Source organism: Colias eurytheme, chromosome 12, assembly GCF_061535395.1.
Source record: "Colias eurytheme isolate Ceu_HAF_F1 chromosome 12, ilColEury1 Martin Lab GWU primary, whole genome shotgun sequence".
Classification (NCBI taxonomy): Eukaryota; Metazoa; Arthropoda; class Insecta; order Lepidoptera; family Pieridae; genus Colias; species Colias eurytheme.
In genome coordinates, this window is record NC_142991.1 from 7,661,311 (window position 1) to 7,668,095 (window position 6,785).

Consider the following 6,785-nt stretch of genomic DNA (forward strand, 5'->3'; position numbering starts at 1 on the left):
CTGAACCCTACGAGTTTTATCAAAATAATGAACTAAGTATTATACACATTGAAAAGGTCTATAGAAAAGTCCGCGATGGTATATGTCTATCTCTTATGGATAACCCACAATAACATTTTTTTGTCATTTACTTTTTACGAAAAATAATGGCTAATTTTCGATGCGATTTTAACCAATACAGCATTAATCCTTAACCAATTAAATACCTTGAATACATTGTTCGTTTAATATAGATCTATATGGCCCTTTACACCGTATGATTTAAGTGAATATTTTCGAAGATATTACAGATTTAAAAATTGCGGGACGTAGCGTTTGCGGCGGTACCGGCCGGCCGCCAGGCTATCTATACGAAGTCGGAGCGGGCCGCTATGTTTTTATATACCTACAACGTTCACAGTTTTTCTGTAGTGTATTTAGTATCAGCATTGCACCCGTGCGAAGCCGGGGCGGGTCGCTAGTTATTTATATTGCGAACTTCAGTAAAATTTTATCCAATCTAAGGTGGCATGTCTGATGTATATTAAAAATTCCTTTCAACATTTGCAAGTAAAGGTACGACACTTAATACAATTTTCTAACAGTCCCAGGGCATTATAGATACGTGTTTATTACATATTTGAATATCTGTGATCTTGAAGATTACTAAAATATGAGGCATAATAATATTATGTATAAAATGATTTATCGTTATCAGGTAATTTCATTACAATGAACTTAAAAGCCCGCGTCAAGTAAATGTTATGAGAGGTTATTGAGATTGAAACGAAACATTTTCAGTTTAAATAACCTCTTATAAATTTTGAATTCTTTGTAAAAATAGCAATGAATTGAAGATATTCAAAATATATCTCAGACGAATATTTCAATTTCCACGCAAAAGTTGAGAAACATCTCGATCAAACAAATGTACAAGAACTCTAAGTTTACAATCTACGATGCTACAAGCAGACCCACAATAACCCATAATACAAACTAATGGCACCTTTTTCGTTTGTTTTGAGTCCTTATCGCTGTAAAATTAATTCGGGATTTATACACCTACTCATTCACTGATGCAGCATGTTTCTCTAAACATTTAGTGATATAATACTATAAGACCAAAGATCCCTTTAAATCCTCAGTTACCTTCATACGGTGATACAGTGACCCTATACGCTTAACATGTACAATTTCCTAAAACAAGCAAGATAACAATGGCGAGCCTACCGTAGCCGCATAGTATAAAGAGAGAAGTAAGTTATCTTCGAACAAGATGGTAGTCGAAGGTACATCGCGCCGTTTGTTTGTACGCGAAGCGCTTGCCCACGCCCCCGTTCATGTACGTACGCACGCACACAACTCCGTTCGGTTCCTACTCTGGGCCTGGTCTCATGAGGGCCATTGCTGAGCGGTCGTTATTTGTTTATATGTATAATTATTTAAAATATCAATGTGACAAGTGACAACCCTGCGCCTCGCGAGTATAGGTAGGTACCGTGCTTTCCTAAACGCCGGGAGTTGACTTACTTCTCTCATTATACTATGGTAGCCGTGGATACGCAGGGTAAAGTAGGGACCATGACGTAATTACTCGAATGTAACCGCAGAGCCGTAATGGTACACACAATTAACTCCACTAGGAGCAAGCGCAAACGAAACGTTTACTTCAGGTGTATTTTGAAATGTTTAAATCGCTCAACATTCTAGTAGGCGTATTTCTTGTATTAGTTGGGTAGTTTTAGAGAAGTGGGAAGCACGATATCGATACAACTGATAAAATGTTTAAAACGCTCTACATTCGATTGATATCTTTCTTGTATTAGTTCGCATGTAGTTTAAGAGAAGTGGGAAGTATGAAATTCAAACAGCAAACATAACATAATACGTCTACGGATGGATGACCACTTCAGTTCAACATTCAACGCATCTTTTTTGTATTATGAACGATTAAGATAGAGACTCATGGATAAGGTAATGGTTATTATAACAAAGTATTACTAATAATATCATAGATATTATCAATAACATTATGTTAAAATGAAAACCAACTCGAAGTAGTCTTATGACTTATGCTTGTAAATGTAATACATTATTTTAATTGTTGGTAATATAATATTAGTACTGTTAAAATATAAAATACTAATAAGAATAAGCATCTGAATGTTAATCAAAGCTTTTTAAACGTTTTAATTTTAAAACAATATAGCATTAGCCCGCAAGCGTTAAAATGAATAGGTACAAAAGAAAATCTGATATGAAATAATACAAAGAATTTAATGGAGACGCATGAAAATTAATTGAATAATTGTTATTGAAACCATTGTTTAAATTAACGAATAATATAATATGAGTGATTTAAAATAACGTTATTTTACTTATAGGACAGTGAAGTGTCTGACTCGGTGTGGCCCGGGTTATTGGAATTTAAAAGAATATTTCTTTTTCATACTTGGCATTTTAATTATTTTTATTAAGAAAAAGTGTGGATTTGTTGATACATTGAAAATTGAAAAATAAACACGTTTTAACAAAAATAATTGGCTTGTCTATAAATGTGTCAGAAAAACGAAAAAAATAATAATTGGCTTTTTATATGTAAAAAAAGTCACGCGCGAAACGTAACATTTTTATAGATACCATTAATAATTGTATTTTTATATTATTTCCCAGAACTGCTAAATGAACTGTGACGTTTATTTTCGTAGAAAAATAAATGAAGCTCACACATATTGTTTGCAAATGAAATGACAAAGTAAATACAAAGTGTAAAACTAAATTAGTTAGAGTAAATAAAATATCCAAAGCACTTTTCGAAAATTATTTTCAATAAGAGAAATCTCCATTTACAATACATATTGAACATCAATGATATTTCATAATAAAACATATGATTATATTTCTTTGAAATGAAGAAACTAGTCTTCTTCCACCTTGAAGCAGTCTGTACGTTCGCAGTGTTGCCTAATGCTGTGAACTGTCATGGGCGGCGACCATCACCATCAAGTGCCTGCTCCATTGTTGGGGCTGCAATAAAAAAAAAATAACAGAATAATTAACAAAAAAAGGTATCGCTGATAACAAACAAAATACTATCATCGTTTATTCTGCTACGAGTAAAAACATTGACATTACAAACAAAACTTTAATGCATCTATCGTTACGCAAACCGTAGTCCCTAATTCCCACACAAGAACGGCAAATTGTTCAAATTTATAATTAAATGCGTTGGACGTTAATTAGCAGAAATAAATTGACAATGTTTACCTCCAGTGGTCAGTTTGTGTATTCAAGTGTACTGTTAATGAGACCGCCCAGAAGTTTTAGTATTCGCGCTACGTTTGCGAATTTAATTCGGACTTTATGAAAAGTATCTGTGCTATTTTATGTGCTTGTAAATGATGTGCAAACACCGTTTGTTAAAACGTTCTAGAGTTGTATTTGTTTGATAACGTTTATAATATTTTTTAAGATGAGATTTGTCATCATCGTATATCATGTCTACTATAAAACTAATTTCTAATTAATTGACTACATGAAAATAGTTAGGTACCTATTTCTTGTCATTTATAACAATTTTAATTTGCTTCTCTCTACATTGTATATAACTCATGTGCATTATAACAGATAAAGTACATATTGGGAATATTTATTTATCCACGTGAGCATTAATCGTAGTAACTGTAAGTAAAACTTCATGAACCTTTGTAAGGTTAAAATAAGACTCCTTACAAATATTGTCGTACAATTTACCTTCTTCCGTGAAATTCATGATTGCTTTCGTCCAAATGCAATAAGCTAAGTCGTGCATCATAAACAGTCATGTTTCAAGTGACCATTTTGCAACACTATAGGTACACATTGACCGATACATTGTTTTTATTAATACAATTCAAAACGAGGTAGAATTAGAACTGCGGAAACAATAAGCAAAACCCTTCAACTTTGTTACGGTGCAAATTTTAAGATCACAATTGATGAATATTTACGCGTGGTGAATTTATTTAAGCGGCCCTTTAAGTTTCAAACGTAAACAATTTAAAAGCGTTTCAATGAATAGTTTATGAGTTTCAGTAGTCGCTTCCAACATGCAATTAAGAAAGTACCAGTTAACAATATATTCGCTACGTCATAACTTTCTTAAAGTATCTTTGTGAAGCGTTCTGCTTGGTGTTAATTCTGGTGTTATTTTAAGTACATTGTAATAGCCAGCTGTTTTTTATAATGACTTAATTTGTGCATTTCCTTGACATTTTAAAAAGGTAGCATTTAAAGTATTATAGTTTCTAAAGATAGTGCTTGAAATAGTGTAACAGTAATATATCTGCATGGTTCATGACAAAAAGAAAGCATTTTTAAACATTTTAAAATCAAACATTTATTTATTCAATTAGACTTCTTCTAGAAGCACTTTTGAATCGTCATAACATATTTTTTAAATTTACCCCCGATTCGGAAAGCAGTATCTATGGAGAAGAACCGGCAAGAAACTCCATAGTATTAGTGAGCTTTTTAATATTCAAAAACCATCCAAGCCACCAAATATATAATTTCCTTTTAACTTTACTAATTCTAATATAATAATTAATAACTGTTCATATTAGTTCATTTATTGAAAACTCTATAAAGATCCATCCCAAATATTTCTGGACACATGTCAAAAACTTGAGGAAGGGAAGTCTTTCTTATCCTTCCACCATGTCACTTGGTAATGAGTCTAGTAATAACCCAAAAGATATATGTGATCTATTTGCCAAGTATTTCTCCTCTGTCTTCAATCCTACACAACACATGGACTACAAATCTATGTCTTCACCTAATGCATCCATCGTAGCTTCTGTGCTCAATACATTTTCAATATCAGGTCATACAATTAAAAAAGCACTACTGGCCCTGGACCCGAGCAAAGGACCAGGTCCTGACAATATCCCGCCCATATTTCTTTCGCGTTGTGCAGACGGGCTGTCCGTTCCCCTGTCACTGATTTTTAATACTTCGCTTAATAATGGTTTGTTTCCATCAGTTTGGAAACAAGCTCGAATTGTTCCCATTTTTAAGAGTGGCAATCGTGAGCTCATTACAAATTATCGCCCAATTTCCATTCTTTCTACCTTGTCAAAGGTTTTTGAGTCAATGGTTTATGATGTACTCTACAAGCATCTTCATAGTCTTCTCTCTGATTCCCAACATGGTTTCATGGCTAAAAAGTCCACAAATACAAATCTTGTCTCATATGTTAGTTACCTTATTGAGGCAGTTGATCAGGGTTACCAAGTCGATGCAATTTATACCGATTTCTCAAAGGCTTTTGACAAGGTAAACCATTCAATTTTAGCACAGAAATTGGAACTGCTTGGAGTGTCTTCCACCGTCTTGAATTGGTGCAAATCATACTTAGATACCAGGCCATCATCTGTTGTTCTCAATGGTTGTCAATCAGAAAGTTATATTGCAACTTCAGGTATTCCTCAGGGCTCGAATTTAGGGCCCTTATTTTTCAATGTTTTCATTAATGATATGCCAGATGTGTTCAAACACTCTATTCCATACCTTTTTGCAGATGATCTCAAATTAATTCGCGTAATTCATTCAGAAACAGATCCAAATTTACTTCAATTAGATCTGGAAAAATTAAATGAGTGGTGTGTTTGTAATATGATGCTCCTTAATTGTGAAAAATGCTACCACATAAAATTCACGCGCAACCGCAAGATCATAGAGTCTTCATACAATATTCACGGTTCATTGTTGCAAGAGGTTAAGGTTGTCCGTGATCTTGGAGTTTACCTTGATGCACAATTACGTTTTACAACTCACTATGACAACATATTGGCTGCATCATATCGATCGCTTGGCTTCATCCTACGGTGCTCCAAAGAATTCAAGGATCCTAAAACAGCGCTTGTACTTTACAACAGCTTCGTTCGTAGTCGTCTGGAGTATTGTTGTACAGTCTGGAACCCAACTTATCAAACGCATATAAATCGGAACGAGCGTTTACAAAAATTACTGGTCCGTTGTCTAGCATTCAGAACTGGAATTGGTAAAACCTGCACAAGTTATCTGGACAGACTCAATAACTTCAAGATGTTGAGCTTAAAAACTCGACGTACAATGTTAGATATAGTTTTCTTATATAAAATAATTAATAACAGTATTGATTCTCCTGAATTATTGGGCAGAATATGTATTAATGTCCCCGCCAGGATCCCTCGATATCCCTGCGCTATACTCAGAACTCCTCCATTTCGAACAAACTTAGGGAAGCATTCCCCAATAGTTAGACTGACCCATGAGTACAACGTTGTTGCAGCAAAGTCGCGTGAAATTGATATATTTCACAATTCACTTGCGGTATTCAAGCGTATTCTTAATAAACATTTCAATGAAACATGTCAATAAGCACCATACTATTAACAATAAATAAAGTGTAAATATGTAATAATAATAATAGTAGTCAGCATTAGTTTTTTAATTAGTAGTAATATTAGTAAAAACGATATTATTGCAAATATGTTTTGGATCTACTTTGGTAAATTATTATTTGTTTTTTTTTTGTATAATTGTAAAAATTCCTGCATCAGAAATTGTAATTCATTTGTTCATTAAACTAACATGATATTGTTATCCGTTTAAATATACGATTGTTGTAATTTCCTATAAGTAAAGAAACATATATTGTTATTATACGATAAGCTATTTTAGTATTAAGAGTTTATAAATTATGTTTTCTTTGTTGGAAATTCTTAATAAAAATAAAATAAAATAAAATAAAATTTATAATTTATTCATATAGTTAACATTAA